Here is a 19,770-nt window from a genome sequence, read left to right as displayed (position 1 = left end):
GAAGGTCCCCAAGGTGAGTAGGAATAATGGCGAGAATGTGTTTGGCGCGAAAAGGGTTTTGGCGCGCTTGGGATCGAGACGAAACCCGGGCGGTCGTGGAAGGTCCATTGTGCGGTGTACGAGGGCGACTGGCGCGCGTGTGAGAGAAAAGTGTGCACTGGAGCGTGAGTGTGTGCGGGAAAAGTGTGTGCCAGGGTGTGTGCGAGGGTGTGCGATGATGATTGGGTGTGCAACAGGAGAGTGCACACCCGTGGGTGTTACAGAGTGTGTAACCGAAAAGTGTGTAACGGTTTGTGTGAGGGGCGTGAGTGCGCCTAGGTGTGCACGTGTGAGTACGGTGTGTGAGGGAGAATGCACACGAGAGGATGTGGAAGGAGAGTGTGCTGTAACAGAATGTATGGAATGTATGGGAGACGCAGGGATGCCTAGGTGTGCGAGTGCGGAGTGGGTCGCGAGGTGTGGTGAGAATGTGGCTCAAGCATCGACACCGACCGGGGTAGCGTTTAGCGTGACGGATAGCCGACGTGAGCCCTCGGTGAGTTGTGTGTGGCAGGGACCAGCGGGGATCGATGCCACGGCCGTGTCACAAGGACTGACGTGCACGATTCATCCCGGCTCCCGCCCTGTATGGTTGGTGCCACGCCGTGGCGGTAAAGGCGATCGGCGAGGTTCAAGGGTAGGTTGGAGATTTCGGAGCTGCACGCCTTTGCGGGTGCGATGCTCCGACTGTGGGCGGTTGGGCCATCATGCGTGGGACCGCGAGGCCCCGCGCAGAGATGGGCCCCTGAACCTCGGCCCATCCATGCCTCCTCGCCTGGGTCGAAAATGCCACACAGACCCAACCTACAGTAGACTAACCACCCGCATGGATCGCTCGGCCTTTCAAAGCCGAGCAGTGACAATGTATTTCCGCACGAAGAGGCTCGAGTGTAGTGGACGAATGAGGATAGTGTACCCTGCGTGGAGGAATGGTAGTTTTACCATTCCTCATCGGGCTCTTGAGCATTAGATTAGGGGGGTGGCAGTGATAGGCACATGGGGGGCCAGCGGTGGTTACCTCCATGGGGCACCGAGGCTAGCCGAGGGAGGGCAAGGATAATTGATCGGGAATTAGATGACTTTAGAAGACAAAAGATTTAAGTAGTGACATTTTGTACTGTAATGGGGACGTAGAGAGATTAGAAGGATGATAATGACGAGGGAGTGCTTAGTTTAAAGGGATGACGGGAAAGCACGAGTTTTAGGGGGAAAAGCACTTAGGTAGATGATGCTGTGTGTATGAGAAATTGTGTATTGAGACAAATAGAATTGTGTTGAAGTGTATGGGAAAAGGTGTGTGAGCACAAAAGGTGTGCAAATTTGGGTGCACGACAAAAGGAGTGTGAAATAATTGGTGTGCGAGAGAAGTGGTGTGCGAGATAAATGGTGTGGAATGAGTGGTGTGGAATAAAAGTTGTGGAATGCATGGTGCGAAGGAGTGAATGGGGGGAGATGGAACCCATTCACGGACACCCGGGGTGGGTAGTTTAAACCCAGGTAGAGGGCTCAGGTAAATTGTTTGGCTTTGACACCTGTGGTGCAGGTAGTGGCAATGTAGTGCTTTGGAGGGTGCATGAGTCAGTGAAATGGTTGGGCGTGTGGTTTAATTGGTGCATATGGTTATTGGGGCACTCCGCCACTGGTAGTTTGTCGGGCAGGTGAGGCCGCAGGTAGGCTCTGGGAGCCAGTTAGGGTAGTTGTGAGTTGTTGAGTGGGGCCCGAGGATCCAAAGGAGGACCCGGGTTGCCCAATGCCAAGGTGGGTATCAGGGGGTAAAGAGCCAGGAGGGGCCTTCCCCAGTTAGGTAGTCACAGGAGCAGGTAAGCTCGGGTGGTGACTTCAGTGGTGGAGGTGCGCAGGTAGTTGGACCTGCTAGTGGAACCACACAACCCAGCCCCGAAATTGTGCAAGGGCACAGTATGAAAAATTGGGGAGTGAGACCCAAATTTAGGGGCACCACAGGGTGGACAATGGGGATTCGGTTTTTAGAACCACATAGTTTAAAGATGGCCGATTGGCAGGGTACGTCCCCAGGTAGTTTAAGAGTTAATGTCAGTTAGTGTAGTTAGGAAATGAGGAATCCCCTTCACTCCACCCACAGCCATTCACCAAGGAGGACGAAGCTCCACACCAGGACCAAGTGAACTGTTTGAGTGTAAGACGCATCATGACGTAATGGGACATTGTGTTTGTTCCATTCCTTCCTTCCTGGGAGGGATTGGGAGACGAATTTGGTATAGAGGGGGATATGGGAGACAGGACATAGAGACGAATTTGTAGATACAAGAAAGGGCTAGGGTAGTGTAAGCTGACGTTGGGGGGTACGGACGGTTAGGGACGAGGTTGCTCTGCTCGCTCCTCCGCGCCCCTCATGCTGCATTACCTTGTATTGCTGTGTACCTTTGTGCCCTTACCGCTTTGCTGGTCGTGCTTTGTCTCTCCCCCCACCCCAGGACCATTTTGGAGGTGGAACTGTGCAGCACCATCGACGTGTGCAGAATCCCTGCTGCACTTTGTTACATCTGTGCAGCAACCTTTCTGCACTTTGCTACATATGTGCAGCTGAACTGTGCGGCACTTTGCTGCCTTTGCTTTGCTTTGCTGCAGCACTTTGCATATCCTTGTGTTGTAACTTTACTGCACCTTGCAGCACTTTGCTGCCACAAACACGTTGCTGCACCACATACACTTATGGACCACAAGTTTTGTGGCCTTACACCTCTACTGTGCAGCATCTTGCTGCAAATTCACCTTGCATCTTCGGACCACTTGTTTTGAGTCGCATCAATGTCACGCAGTCGGACCACATAAGGTTGGCCCTGCTTGCAGTTTACAATAAACACAGTTTTTGTGTATTTTTACTATGGTGTGCTAGGGACGAGAAGATTTGAAAGTTTATTTAGCCCCGACGAGCAGGAATGGCCTGTATGCCGGTCCGGGGGCTTGCCGGTTTGATATATGCACACAGAAGATGCAAGAAGCAAGATGCAAGAAGCCAGCAGCAAAAATGTGAATTTTTGAGTGTTTTGTGTATTTTGCTGTGCTTTCTTTCCCCTCCAATCTTCTTTCCAAAAAGGACAGGTCCTGGGTCATAGAACTGTAAATAAGTTAGGGTTTTGTGCTTGTGTATAAAAATGCTGCCCAGCGGCTCTATGTTTAGTTTGAAACAATTCCGGATTCGGTTAATTGTGGGCGTGATTCTGTTAGAGTAGCTACTCAACGCAATAGGTGGGACATATTTAGTGTTTTCAAACTGTCGCATCCACGGGTTAGAGTAAATGTTAGGGGGAACCACATCTCTATGTCACATATAACAGTAAAAGTTAATTCCCAGATCTTTCTCAAAACTGGTCGTTCCAATTTTTGTAGGTTCGACTCGTGGACGAGTCTGACGAGGGAGAGTGGTAGTGTTGCGGTTTTGAGTTTTGGTAACAGTTTGTATAATAAAGGTTAAATTTCCCCCTCATAGTTAGTCACATAACAACATGTAGCCTCGCGATAGTGTAGTTATCTCTTAGTATTTGTGAGCTTAGTCCTTTACCTATGTTAGTTCTGCATTGAGTAGAGTAAGGAGAATTGGTCCTACTTCCATTGACTATCCCGCCTCCCTAGCCTCATGCCTCGTTGTGCTGAATTTGGTTCATTTTGGGCGAATTAACACGAGGCAGGCCTAGGAGGGTCGGGGCGGGGCCGAATGAGGGCGACAGAGGAGCTGACGTTAAGCGCGAGCCGCCAATCAGGGCTCAGAGGATGTGGTGGCAGCACTGCGTCACAGGGCGTGGTTGGAAGGTTCGAGAGGGTTGGAGAAGGTTCGGGGCATATCAATATAAGCTGTTGCGCAAAGCCCCCAGGAGGAATGAAGAGGGAGGACTCGTGACTCGAGAGTTGAAAGAGCGCGTGATCAGTTGGCACCGAGGACTCGCGAGCAGCTGGATTGAAGAGAGCGGTACGAGGACTGAGTTGGCATTAAGTGAAGAAAGACGTGCATGAACCAGGATACGCGCTCATATATAAAGCGACGCTCGGTTGAGCTTAAAGCCGAGCCGCGTACAGTGCACTAAGTTACGCGAGTGATAACGTACTGTGTAACCGCCAGCCGCGCTGAGAGACGCGTATTTTCCTTTCTACCTCATCGGCTGCCTTTTGTTCGGGAGACGCGCTACGAGGATCCTTCCCCCGCCTGCTTGCCATCTTTGCGGAACGTGATGGGACCGTGGAGAGCCGGACGAGGCCGTTCCTGGACGACCACGTCGGCGCATTTGGCCGGACATCAACCTGCCTGCAATCCCCTGTGTGAGTGTGACGGGCCCGAGTCTGGGTAGTAAGATAAGACTGATTAAGTGCTGCTCTGTGTCTCTGCGTACCGATCATTGTACATACGTGTGGGAATAATAATTAAACCTGTGTTCTTCCTTTTCCATTCGATCGTTCTCGTGATTTCCTCATTGACTAAGCGTGGTACGAATAGAACCGCTCGAATCGGGTTCCACTACTAAAAACTGCAGGGACCATGTGGTACTCAATCCGCTCGGTGTACCCAAATCACCTGTGGCTCGTGCGAGGCTTGCTTCCCTGCTTCCGTGGCGGTGCAGGGATTTAGGTACGAGCGAGACGTGGTCCCGAAACCCTACCTTGCGTTTGTCCGGAAGAGGCGTTTCAAGTCTCTCGGTTCCGCCAAGCCCAGAAAGAACAAGGGGATTTATCCCCCATTGGTAAGGGTAAGAAGGGCGGCGGAGAACCGTAACAATATATATATATATATATATATATATATATATATATTGTTGGGGATCTTTGAAGCCCATTCCCATTACAAAGGGGAGATTAAGCCCCTTTTTCTCCTTGGGTCTTCGAAACCGCGAGACCGAGTCACCACTTCCGGGCAAATTTTTGAAAAGGGTTTTGGGACAATTTCACACGTACCTTGAGTACCTACGCCGCAGCGGCAGCGGGGATCGAGCCTCGCACGAACGACGCGTAATGGAGTACGCCCAAGCGGATTGCGTACCACGTGACTCATGCTGTTACTTTTCTGTAGGAACCCGATTAGAGCGATCTAATTCGTACCATGCAAGGTCAATGATGGAAAAGACGAACCGGTCGAATCAGAAGGAAGAACAGGGTTTATTTACACTATTCACAGGAATTGGTAGAAGGAAAGGGACACAGGACAGAACTTAGTCAATCTTACTTATACCCAGACAATGGGCCCACTTACACACACGGGGAGATGGAGGAAGGATGTTCGCGCACCAAACGCGCCTGCTTCAGTTGCTCCGGGAACAGCTCACCCGGCGTGGCCCTCTGGCGGTCACGGCATGTATCCCGGCGAAAGCAGGCAGTAGGAAATCCTCATGGCCCGTATTCAGGCAGGAGGAAATCGCGCGTCTGTGTCCCGGCGCGGTCATCTTTTACAGCGTGATTAATACTGCACAGAGTGCGGGGAGCAGGGCAAGTTCGTGTACAATGAGGTTATTCAGTTCATATGATATGACTCAATACTGATGCGCGTTCCCCACTTGTCTGTACTCATCGGCGTCTCCTCCACTCATCTGCCGTATTCTCTTCTCTCATCTGATGTATTCTCTTCTGAGGCGGGGTGCTCTGAGCAGGGTTATATGGCCCCTCCCCAGAGTCTCACTCGAATGTTCCAAACCCCGCCTCTGCCGCAGTGGTAAGCCACTCCCCTCGAGCCCTGATTGGTGGCTCGGGCTTACCGATGGCTCCTCCTCCGCCTTCTTCGGCCTTGGTCGACTTGTTCAGGCCTGCCGCGTGGTATTTCGGCGCCAATACCAAACCAAAGCGCCATAAGGACACCTAATATTCATTATCCTACTCAACGCAAAACTAACATAGGAAAGGACTACGCTTACATTTACGAAGAAATAACTGAATTTAAGCGAGGCTCCATGTTGTAGTGTAACTAACTATGAGGGGAAATTAACCTTTATTACAAAACCGCAACACTACACCCCTCTCTCGTCAGACTCGTCCCCGTGTCGAAACCACCAATGGAACGACCGGTAGAGAATGCCATGCAAAATTAACTTTACTTTTAAATGTGACACATAGGTGTGGTTCCACCTAACATTTACTATGACCCATGTGTGCGACAGTTTTAAACACTAGATATGTCCCTCCTATTGCGTTGAGCAGCTTCATAACAGATTCACGCCCACACCTACCCGAGTATTTTCGGAATTTCAAACTAAACACATAGCCGGTGGGCAGCATCCTTATTTACAAGCACGTAACTTAATTTTATTTACAATTCTATGACCCAGGACCTGTTCTTTTTGGAAGAGAAGATTGGAGGGGAGAGAAAACACAGCAAAACACACTCAAAATCATGACACTTGCTGCTTGCTTCTTGCATCTTGCTTCTTGCTTCTTCTGTGTGCATATATCAAACCGGCTAGCCCCCGGACGGGCATACAGGCCATTTTAAACTTCAGGGCTATCTAAACTTCCACATCTTCTTATGCCGAGCACACCATAATAAAATGCACAAAAATGCTTTTATTTTTCCAGCAGGGCCAATCTCATGTTGTCCGACTGCGTGGCATTAATGCCACTCAAACAAGTGGTCCGAAGGTGCAAGATGGTTTTGCAGCAAAATGCTGCACAGCAGAGTGCAAGGCCATAAGGCTTGTGGTCCATAAGTGTAACAATGTGCAGCAAAGGGGTTGGCAGCAAAGTGCTGCACAGGTGCAACAAGGGTGCAGCAAAAGGATATGGCAGCAAAGTGCTGCACAGTTCGGCTGCACAGATGTAGCAAGGTGCAGAAGGGATGCTGCAGAGGTCGATGGTGCTGCACAGCTCGGCCTCCAAAATGGTCCTGGGGTGGGGGGAGAGACAAGGCACAACAAGCAAAGCGGAAAGCACACAGTGGCACATAGAACACAAGGTAACGCTGTGCGAGGGATGCGGAAGAGCGAGTGGAGCAGGCTCGTCCCTAACCGTCCGTACCCCCCACCATCGGCTACACTTCCCTAGCCCCCCTTGTATTCACAATCCATCTCTACGTCTTGTCTCCCATATCCCCCTCTATCTCCAAATTCGTCTCCCAATCCCTCCCAGGAAGGAAGGGATGGAACAAACACAATGTCACCCTTACGTCGTGATGCGTCTTACAACTCAAACAGTTTACAAAGCCCTGGTGTGGAGTTCGTCCTCCTCGGTGACTGGCTGTGGATGGTGCAAAGGGATTTCTCATCCTAACTACACTACTAACATTTACTTTGAACCTACCCGGGGTCGTACCCTGCCAATCGGCCTCTTTTTTTCACTATGTGGTTCTAAAAACCCGAATTCCCATTGCCCACTCTGCGGTTCCCTTTGAAATTTGAGTCTCACTCCCGCAAATTTTCTCACCATGCCCTTGCACAATTTCGGGGCTGGGTCGTGTGGCCCTACCAGCAGGTCTACTTACCTGCGCACCTCCGCCACTGAAGCCGCCACCCGAGCTTACCTGCTCCTGCGACTACCTAAACTGGGGAAGGCCCTCCCTGGCTCTTACCCCCTGATGCCCACCTTGGCATTGGGCAACCCGGGTCCTTCCCTTTGATCCTCGGGCCCCACTCACACTACAACTAACCGGCTCCCAGGGCCTACCTGCGGCCTCACCTGGCCGACAAACTACCAGTGGCGGAGTGCCCCAATAACCATACGCACCAATTAAGCCACACGCCCAGCCATTCCACATACTCATGCACCCAACAAAACACTTCGCTTCCACTACCCGCACCACAGGTGTCAATATCCATACATATTTTGCCTACGCCCTCTACCTGGCTTTACACTACCCACCCCGGGCATCCGTGAATGGGTTCCACCTCCCCCCATTCACTCCTTCGCACCATGCATTCCACACCTTTTATTCCACACCAAGCATTCCACACTACTTATTCGCACACCATTTATTTCTCACACACCAAATATCTTGCACACCTTTTAGCCCCCAGCATGCAAAGAGCAATTCCAGGATGTCCACTATTGCTCTAGTAGTGACTGACCTCACAGGGGTCACTTCTGGTCATTTGGAGTGCAGGTCATAGGCCACCACCAGAAAGCTCTGGTGATGAGGCACACTGTGGATTTCACCACAAATGTCTAATTGAATATGTTCCCACGGCTGGATTGGCCAGACCAGTGGCTGCAAGGGAGGCATAGCTGGAGGCCTTGTTTTTCTGCTTACCAGGCAGATGACGCAGTCCTGGCCACCATGGTTTCAATGTCCCGGTGGATCCTTGGCCACCACAACAGGTCCTGACACCTCTGTTTGAGCTTCATTATGCCCAAGTGACCCTCATGTGCCATCTTAAAAACGCGCACACGCAAGGCACTTGGGACGACAGTGCAGAGTCTGCGGGCCACACAGGTGTTGTTCCAGCAGGACAGGTGCTCTTTGACCTGGGCAAATGGTGTTGGCTCCTCTGGCACACGAGATGGCCATCCAGTCCTGATATATGTGCAGAGCATTGAGAGGACGGAGTCCTCCTCAGAGGCCTGCTGGAGCTCCCGGAGGGACACCGTGTCTTGGAGAGGAGAGTGAAGCAGCCGAATGAGATCATGCTCCCCACTGTCAGAGCAGATGGTAGAGGCCGGGGTGTCAACAGAGCGGGAGAGTATATCTGCCACCACATTATCCCGCCCAGGCGTGACCTGTATCTGAAAGTTGTATTGGTGGAGGCGTTCGGACCACCAGTACAGTCGGAGCGGACTGTGGCCCGTGCCGGAGGTAGCCAGCAGGACTTTGAGAGCTTGGTGGTCGGTTCGGAGGGTGAACGAGCGGCCATACAGATACATATGCCACCGTTCACAATCCCAGACACAGGCCAGTGCTTCACATCCACCCACAGAATACCTTTGTTCTGTAGGGGTCAGGTCCCGTTAGGCAAAGGCGATGGCTTCTCCACCCCATCCTGCAGCTGTGAGAGCACAGCCCCCACGACAGCGGCTGATGCATCGCAGGTGACGAGGGTGGGGCTGGCAAGGTTTAAGTGAGCCAGGACAGGTGGCGTGGTGAGCTGAGACTTCAAGAGGCAGAAAGCCTCAGTGTAGGCCGGTGTCCAACCCCAGGGTTCGTCCTTTCTGAGCACCTGGTGGAGCGGCACTGTCGTAGTGGAGTATTGTGGCAGGAACCACAGGCAATAGGCTGTCGTGCCAAGGAAAGAAGTGACATGGGCATCTGACGTAGGTTTCAGGATGTGGTGGATGGCCTCAATGTTGGACTGAAGTTGGGAGATGCCACTAGCGAACAGGCGAAATCCCACAAACTCAATGTCCGGCACAGCGAACCTACACTTTTCAACATTCAATGTGAGATTGTGTTTGGCGAGCACTCAAACACTCTGTGCTGGCGCTCATTTTGGATGGGTGCATCAGGCCCATGTACGACAATGTCATCTAGGTAAACTGACACTCCCGGAATCCCTGTGAGGAAGGAGGTTAAAGCTCGTTTTGGCTATTCATCTGAGGCCGGTCATCATCGGCCACGGACAGGACAATACGCAATTTGGCGTCTGTCTGTCTGATGATTTTTTGACCATGATACATTCTGTCGTTACTTATCCAATCTCAACCACACTTGTCAGAATAACTAAACGTTACATAATGAAGGTTGTAGCGCATTCATTTACCTCCTCCCCAAGGGGATTTTCTCCCCCGAGCGGGTTTTCCCCACCATTGCCGTCAATGGGGTTGCATGTTGAGGTGTATATCCATGTTAAATTAGCTTTATTGTGGCGTTTTTCCAAAGACTCTTTCAATAACAAAATTAATGATAATAGCATGTTATTCATGTTATTACAAAACAATATTAATAGTAATAATATCCCACCTCCCCAAGGTGTTTTTCCTGCCGCGATAACATGCATAAATAGCTTATCATACCGTTTTCGTGAGACAACGAACGGCCGACCAAAAGTAAAAAATATTAAATACCACAAACATGTTTGATTGCCTTTTTAAATACGGTAGTTGATAATGCTGTTAAAATGAAATATATTTGGAGGAATCCGCACATCAGTCTATGCGAATCACATCAACGAACACACCTGATCATAGATCTACTATAGTCTATTTAAGCTCACAACGGTTAATAACGTGACGCTTCCTGCCTCTTCCGTGGAATTCTTCCAAGGAGTTTTGTGATTTGCGATATTTCCCGCCGACTCTCCCCCTGAAACCCTCATGGAAGTAAATTTTACTTTCGGGAATTTAGAATGGCGAGGCACAGTCTGATCCTTTCAATGACGTGATCCAACATGTTATAATGTCATGCATGTTCTGATCCTTTCAATGACCTGTTCAAACATGTTATAATGTTATGCACGAGCTAAAACTTTCAATGACGTGATCCAAGATTTTATTATGTCATCCACGGTCTGATCCTTTCAATGACGTGATCTACCATGTTGTGTCATGCATGTTCTGATCTTTTTAATGACTTGATATTACATGTTATAATGTCATGCACGGTCTGATCCTTTCAATGACATGATCTAACATGTTATGTCATGCATGTTCTGATCCTTTCAATGACCTGATCTAACATGTAATAATGTCATGCATGTTCTGATCATTTCAATGACCTGATCTTACATGTTAAAATGTCATGCACTGCACAGTCTGCTCCTTTCAATGACATGATCTAACATGTTATGTCATGCATGTTCTGATCCTTTCAATGACCTGATCGAACATATAATATCATTCATGTTCTGATCCTTTCAATGACCCGATCTAACATATAATATCATTCATGTTCTGATCCTTTCAATGACCTGATCAAACATATAATATCATTCATGTTCTGATCCTTTCAATGACCTGATCTAACATATAATATCATGCATGTTCTGATACTTTCAATGACCTGATACTGATGTAACATAAGAAGTAATAGTAATAATAATTGGCAATAATAAAGAGAATAACATGACTCCCTCTGCCGCTCCCGAAACGGGTGTACTAGCATTTGTAAATAAATCTAATCGTCAAACATTTCCTTTCTCTCTGTGCGTGAATGTCGTTTCTTCCATTGTTCCGCCCAGAGTAGCGATCGGCCATAACAAAATTAGCATTAGCTCGGCGGGTACCAACGGTTGTTCGGCCGTCAAAATTTCCATCCAGGAACAAAAGAAAGTGGTGCACCCCCGGAGGGGTAGGTACGGCACGTTTCCCGATTGAAACTGTCACGTGATACAGGTAAGCGGAGTTAGACGATGGACTCCGGACGAATTGGCGTTCGTAGTTGTTGGTTCGCAACCTGCCGAAGTGCGATGTTATCCGTGCGCGGCAGCCTCAGGTCCGGTAAGTTCGGGAAGGAACGGAGGCTAACCCCCTTGTAGTAGACCCCGAAAACTGGGCCCCTTGTTCTTTCTGGGCTTGACGGAACCGAGAGACTTGAAACGCCTCTTCCGGGCAAAACGCAAAGTATGGTTTCAGGACCAAGTCTCGCTCGTACCTAAATCCCTGCGCCGCCACGGAAGCGAGGAAGCAAGCCTCGCACGAGCCACGTGTGATCTGGGTACACCGAGCGGATTGAGTACCACGTGGTCCGTGCAGTTTTAGGTAGTGGAACCCGATTTGAGCAGTTCTATTCGTACCACGCTTAGCCAATGAGGAAATAACAGGAACGATCGAATGGAAAAGGAAGAACACAGGAATGATCGAATGGAAAAGGAAGAACACAGGTTTAATTATTATTCCCACATGTATGTAAAATGATCGGGATGCAGAGACACCAAGCAGCACTTAAACAGTCTTATATTACCCTCCCAGACTCGGGCCCGTCACACTCACACAGGGAATTGCAGATGGGTTGATGTTCCAGCCAAACGCGTCGACGTGGTCGTCCAGGAACGGCCCCGTCCGGCTCTCCACGGTCCCAGCACGTCCCGCGAAGATGGCAAGCAGGCGGTTGAAGGAACCTCGTAGCGTGTCTCCCGAACAAAAGCAGCCGATGAGGTATAAGGAGAATGTGCGTCTCTCAGCGCGGCTGGCGATTACACAGCCGTTATCACTCGCGTGACTTAATGCACTGTACGCGGCTCGGCCTCCAGCTCAACTGAGCGTCACTTTATAGTCATGCGTACTCCAGTTCATGCGCGTCTTTCTTCACCCGCGTCTCTCTCAATGTTCTTTTATGCTCTCAACCCCTGCTCGTCAACGAGTCCTCCTGGTTGGTCAGTGCACGCGAGTCCTCCTGGTGGCTTTGCGTGATGGGTTATATAGATACGCCCCGAACCTTCTTGAACCCTCTCGAACCTTCCAACCACGCCCTGTGACGCAGTGCTGCCGCCACATCCTCTGAGCCCTGGTTGGCGGCTCGTGCTTACCATCAGCTCCTCTGCCGCCCCTCATTCGGCTCCGCCCCGACCCTCCTAGGCCTGCCTCATGTTAATTCACCCAAAATGAACCGAAGTCAGCGCAAAGGGGCATGAGGCTAGGGAGGCTGGAGAGTCAGTAGAAGTAGGACCTATTCTCCTGACTCTACTCAATGCAGAACTAACATAGGAAAAGGACGAAGCTCACAAATACTAAGAAATAACTACACTATCTCGAGGCTACATGTTGCTTGTGTGACTAACTATGAGGGGGAAATTTTAACCTTTATTATACTGACCGTACAAAACTCAAAACCGCAACAATATATATATATATATATATATATATATATATATATGTATATGTATGTATATATTTTTACGTTTATGGGGGAGTAGGCAATGGATTACCTTAGTCCAGGTAGAATTGTATCGTATAGTGTGCTCCAAATGTCGCAATGAGGAAGAAGAAACCCCCCATGTGCCTAAGTAGGGACCCGTTGGACCAGATGTCGTTTAAGTGTGTTTTTGTCCCCATGACGAGGGGTGGGGTTATGTTAGTTAGTTAGGGATTAATGGTAAAGTCCCTGTATGTAAATGGCCTCTGTGATTTCTCCTTTGTTTGTTAAAAGCACACACACCACACCCACCATGCACTCCATACCTAAAAATAACACTAAATAAAAGTAGCAGGAAACAGGACATTCAACTACCACTGATACCACCGGCCGGGTGATCACAAAGGCCATGCCCCGAAGAACCATTCATCAGGACGGCCATAGAGCGAGGGAATGGACTCGCTGATTGGAGTGTGCGCGGACGTCATCGGATGACGTAAGAGCCCTGGGTACAAAAGTTTTGGGGTCCTGACACTCTTTCTCTCTGGTTCTGCATTTGATCTCGTGCTGTCGGCATTTTATATATCTCTCTTTGGATCCCAAGCTGACAAAAAGCGGTCACAGTTCGTCTTCTTCTTGGTTCTGGATTTAATTGCGAACATTCACATTTTCCGACCTCTTGAGCCAAGGACATTCGTGTCGTGCAGTTTGACATTGGTGCATTTTGGTCTGGGTGATCGGTTCCAGCAGCCGCATTTTCCTTTCCCAGGCTTGGTGCTGACAGTGCCGGGTGCTGTCCACGCTGATAGACCGCGGTGCTGTGTGGAGCAGATGGTGAGTGTACGGGTGCCGTCTGCTCACTTCGTGCTCAGCGGCTGAAGGAACGAACCTCCGTGCCAAGGCCTGTTTTCCCGCGCATGGACGCGGGGGCCCAACAATCTCCGACGAGGTTCAAAAGTTGCTCAAAGGTGAGCACACTACATTTTTACTTTTGTTTATTTTATCATCCCCTTGTGTTGTATACGAGTCTGTATAGGAGCTCTCCATTTAAGAATTTTAGTTTACTGTGCATTTATTTGTTTCTTGGCCTTTATTTTAATACAACTTTTTGTTGTTGCATTATAATTCCTTGTCGGTTTGAGTTGATTACCAGGGTCGAAGGCGTCCCGTGGGATCCGTACAGGTAAGAGCTTCGTTAAGAGCTAAGAGCTTCGCTCCCTTTGATGCCCTCATCCCCCGCGTGTATTCACACCACCATTGGATTGAACGTCTCGGAGTGTAAAGCTTGATCGGCTACCCGTTACCTTGGAGGATCTTAATCCCCGGGAACACACACTGGTGTCAGGAGTGGGATACAAACTTTCTGACATCACGACAACTGGTGTCAGGAGTTTGAGATTCGGACCGGCGGACACTCGGTGTCTGAGGGTTGCAAGTCGACACGCGCTGGGTGCAAATTGCGCTCAGCATTCAGAATTCAAAATTTATAATCATTTTTTCTCTCTCGGAGGGAGGATCTATTGTAGTACCGGGGTGTCCAAATTTTAGTTGATTGGTGTCGGGAAGAGCGCAAGACAGTGTGTCGCTAAATTAAAATTTTCTTTTCGTCTGAGGTAAAAATATGGGCGTGGGAGAACTGCTTTCTCACTGCGGTCGGTGGAAGCGAGTGAGGTGGCCAAGAGGGTGGGGAGTCCCGAACAATATGGAAGTGAGCCGGAGATGGAGGGGTTTGAAGATAGGAGTGGAACCTCCCCCTTTCTTGAGCGATGGAGCGAGGAAGCACATCCAATAGCTTTCCAGGTCATGATGATAAGTTTAATGAATGCTCAGAATGAGCGTGGAGAACGATTGGAAAATTAAATGAAGGGAATGAAATTACAAATGAATAACCAAGGGAATGAGTGAATGGTTAGGGGGTAACATGATGGGAATGAGTGAGCAAATGAATGGTCAAACCGACAAAATTGATGGCTTGAAGGGAGAATTTAATGCCCGGAATGACAAAATTGATGGTTGGACGAGTTAATTAAAGGAAGAACAAAATAATGAAATTGGGGTACAGCTGCAGGAATGGGCATTAGAATGTGATTCAAAATGGGAAGAGATGGCATTTGAGATTGAAGAGGGTGAAACCCAGGCTGATAGACTTGGAGCACAGGAGTGGGAATACTCAAATTTAAATAAGGCATGTTTAGAGGTAAAGGGGGAAAACTCAAATTTAAATGGGGAATGTTTAAATGGAAATGACCTGGAAGGCTGTCGGGCTTGTGTGAATGCCGGAATGCACCAACAGGGAATTTGGATTTGTGCAGCTCCAGGGCGGTGGATCGCAGCAACCGGGGGTAACAATAATGGAGGTCCGTGTAACAGAACTGGACCGGGTGTTTATTGATAAAGACCTGTTGAGGACAGAATTGATTTGGGATGATGAGAGTAATGATTTGACACAGCGGCTGAAGACCTTGGACAGTACCATTGAGGAAGATTTTGTATATTTATTGAGGAAGAGATATATATATACACACACACACACACACACACACACACATAAAAAAAAACATTGTCGTACAAGGGCCTGATGCACTCATCCACAACGTGCGCCTGCATATATATAATACAGTAGTGGCCAAAAATATTGGCACCCTTGCTCTTTTTTCAAATAACTCACAATTTTCTCCAAAAATAAGTTGAAATTGACAAAAGTATTTGGTCTCCACAATTCCCTATTTCACTGTTAATATTACAGAACCTTTGTTTTTGATTCAGAACTTAACATATTCTTTTAAATCAGAAAATAAAAAGAAATGGCATTGACAAAATTATTGACACCCTCAATTTAATATTTGGTAGCACAGCCTTTGGACAAAATAACTGCAGTCAAGCGCTTCCCGTAGCCATGAATGAGCTTCCTGCACCTCTCTACTGGAAATTTGGCCCACTCTTCTTGTGCAAACTGCTCCAGTTCTCCCAGATGTGAAGGGTGCCTTCTCCCAACTGCTGTTTTCAGATCTCCCCACAGGTGTTCAATGGGATTTTGATCTTGACTCAATGCTGGCCACTTCAGAACAGTCCAGAGTTTTGTCTTGAACCATTCCTGGGTGCTTTTTGAAGTGTTTTGTGGTCATTGTCCTGCTGCAAGACCCATGACCTTTGACGGAGACCCAGCTTGAACATTGCGTTCCAAAATGCTTTGGTAATCTCCAGATTTCATGATGCCATGAATACATTCAAGGCACTCAGTGCCAGAGACAGCACAGCAAACCCAAAACATCACTGAACCTCCTCCATGTTTGACTGTAGGGAAGGTGTTCTTTTCTTTGAGGGCGCTTTATTTTGTTTTCTGTAAACATAGAGATGATGTGCTTCACCAAAAAGCTCTAATTTGGTCTCATCTGTCCACAGGACATTCTCCCAGAAGGATTTTGGCTTGTTCAGGTGTGTTTTGGCAAACTCCAGTCAGGTTTCTCAGCAGTGGGGCCCTCCTGAATCTCCCTACCATGGAACCCTCTTTGATTGAGTTGGCGACGGATGGTGCAAGTTGAAACTGTCATACCTTGTGTCTGTCTGAAGGTCAGCTTGAATCTGTTTGGCAGTTGATTGAGGTGCTTTCTCCACCATTCAAACAATCCTTCACTGCAATCTTCGATCAAGTTTTCTCTTGCGGCCACATCCAGGGAGGTTGGCTACAGTGCCATGAGCCTTAAACTTCTTGGTAACATTGCGTACGATGGACACATGAACATTAAAGTCTTTGGAGATGGACTTGTAGCCTTGAGATTGTCTATGCTTGGCGACAATCTTGTGTCTGACTTCCTCAGACAATTCTCTGGTTTTCTTTCTTTTCTCCATGCTCATTGCGGTACACACAGTGATACAAAACAGCAGAATGACTCCTTTTCTCTCTTCAAACTGGTTGATTGAGTGATATTTATATTGCAGGCACCTGCAACTCACCATAGGTGAGTTCAATTTTAAAGTAAAGGAGAATCACCTGCTTTTAATCTAATTATTTCTTACAACTTCTAGAAGGTGCCAATAATATTGTCCCGGCCATTTTAGGATTTCTGTGTGGAATATGCTAAGATTTAGTAATTTTTTCAGCTTTTTTTGTTTTGTTCCACTGCAAACGAAGAAATACATATGTGGATACCAAAATATTTTTTTATTTCAACAATGTTCTGGAAGAAATGGTGGATTATTTGAAAAAAGTGCAAGGGTGCCAATATTTTTGGCCACGACTGGGTGTGTGTGTGTGTGTGTGTGTGTGTGTGTGTGTGTGTGTGTGTGTGTGTTTGTGTGTGTGTGTTTGTATATATGCATATATGTATATTCCTTTGCCTCGTCTCTGCCATATATATCCATATCCTTCTATACAAACTTTATCTATCTTTATTACTAATTCCTAATATTTATTCGTTTAATAGTGTTCATTGATGATTTCACTTTATTGTCGTTAATATATATCATTCTTATATCCCTGGAGGTGACGCGTCTACCCTGGAAATAGTGCGTCGGGACAACGTATCCTCATCAACACAATGCTTTATGAGCCTCGTTTTACACGAAATTGCCATTGTGTGAATCTCTCATCATAAAACTGTCATTCGCGCAAACTGGGGTATTACTGTAAATAAAATAGTGCGAGCAGAATGTGTTGCATTGTGAAACATTTGTTCCGATGTTGAGAATATTCTGCTGACCATTTCACGTGCAATGCGAATGAGAAAGATCCATTCTACAGCACGTTCCTTTTTCCAGATGAGTTCCTTTTGGCTTGATACCCTGCCCAAGTTGTCTGCATGGATTTGGCTGCAGGGTTGACCTTCCTTCCTCATTAGGACTCTCCCTCGGCCTAGTCTACAACCACAATGACATCCCTGTTAGACTCTGTTGGTGAGCTTCAGATGTGAGCACATTCAATGAACATGTTTAGGTTTTCACAAGCAAGTTCATCAGGAAGATAAGAAATACGAGTTAATAGTCCACATTGTCGATTTCCTGTCTGGCTAGACTTGCCTCTTTAAACCCTCTTGTATCCCAACAAACATCACGATGCAAGGTGCATATACCGTGCTGGGAGTCTATAGAGGAGAATGGGTGTTAATTTGGACATTTAGGGAAAATGGATCCCAAGCAATTCGCAGCCATTGTAAGGAAAAAAAACTTTATAAAATATATATATTTAGGCACTATTGTGACATTTCATTTTGGGTTCAATGATCACATCGGTTGAAAGAGTGTAGAAGTGAGTGGTTGTCATCTCCACTGAATACTGACCCAAAACCAGAAATTGGATGCAAGGTTGTATCAACTGATGTATTAATTTGATTTATTTATTCAATGATAGGGAAGACATGATACTGGTCAGGTCAGTTATTTAGGACTGCCACTGGTATCATGTAACCCAGTGCTACCTGCCGCATTAAACCGACATCCTCACTGGCTTTGCTGGTGACTGTGTCACCCATGCATCCTCACTGGTGACTGTGTCACCCTGCCAGGACCAAAACCAACACCTGGCAAAGGGCAGATGAGCTCCCGGAAGGAGCCGATGACCATCCAGGACGGCGATGGTGTCTCCTACCACCCATCCGCTTTGAACCAGTTCAAGTCATACCAAAAACTTTAAAAATTGCACGTGCTGCTTCCTTACTTGAAAAGGATAAAGCACACATACAATTATTCCCATCGGTTCGCATCCATGGTGAGGAGGAAATGCCCGGCTGAGCTGAGGAAAATCCTGGCTGAGTTGTACCAAAGATCTAAGTCCTAATTTTTTTTAGAAAGACTCGGTACAGGGCATACCTTCGCCAGACTGTACAGGTTATGTTTTGTATGCCACTGACAGGCTGGATCTACATCCAAATCTAATTTGGCCTGTCCTTGTCACATACCCAATCTGTGTCTACCAATCTTCGTCCGAATCTGTCCATAAAATTTTGGAATATCTTGTTTACAGAAAAAAGACAGATAGACAGGCATGAAAACATAACCTCCACCCAACGGAGGAGGTAAAAATGGAAGGGGCTTCTTCCTTGCTTTATGCTCAGCATTTTAAAAGGATAGAGCATGGCCAATCAATAGGTTGGCAATGATAATGCAGATTCTGATTGGCCTACTTGCATTTAACTTTGTTTTTAAGGATCTCGTATTATTAGACGACCTGGACTTTAGTCCGGTGAGCTTATGCGATTGAGTCGTGTCTGTGGGTAAGTCAATCAGTCAGTGAGTCTGGAAACACCTAATTCATTATCGCTTGAACCAAACACACAATTTTGATGAATATTGACCAGAAGGATCATATCGGATGCCTAACGAAGGTGTATTGACTGCATCAAAATCTTCGACCATTAATGGGTTGAAATCAGGCCTAAAATGCAAAAAAACAAAACAATAAAAAGAATCCTGCCCTAACCTACAGGGGCTGTTGCATCAGCAGCACAGCCTCAGCTGAAAACATGACCTGTGACCTGTAAATAGTTGATCTCTACATGTATCTTTTGATCAAACTGTATGGGATACGTATTAGGCACGGGCCATGCCAAGAAACAAACTATAGGTCTCTCTGGGTCTCCTCCTTGCATAAATGCTAGAAAATGGGGCTTTCCCTTTCCTCAGCATAGCTGTGATGGCTAATCTATGGAGCAAGACCAAAAAGGCTTCCTGGGAGATCCTGCCCTCTTTGCAGGAATAACCAGTGATCGCATGTTGGCATTTGCAGTTTCGCTACGTGTGCCCATGTACCCATTTGTTGTTGTTTTTTTGCATCCCAAACTTTTCTGGGAGTTCCCTGAATCCACCGTAGTTGGATTTATTGAAATGCGTTAATCTGTTCTGAAGTTATAAAAGAACAGACAGACACAGCTCCTTTTATAATATAGATTATTATTGTTTCTGCCCTCATTAACTCTCCCCAAGCCCACCTGTTACCAGATACCCCCCGACACTGCCCGTTCCCTCACTCGCTTGCTTTCCTTTTTTCCCATGTCTGCTTCTTCCCCAGGTTTTCCTTCCACTTCTGTGATTGAGAGTTTGCCCTAGGTATCCAGCTTGTTCATCCC

The sequence above is a fragment of the Myxine glutinosa genome, chromosome 2 (assembly GCF_964187855.1).
Source record: "Myxine glutinosa chromosome 2, kmMyxGlut1.1, whole genome shotgun sequence".
Classification (NCBI taxonomy): domain Eukaryota; kingdom Metazoa; phylum Chordata; class Myxini; order Myxiniformes; family Myxinidae; genus Myxine; species Myxine glutinosa.
This window is presented reverse-complemented; position numbering follows the sequence as displayed.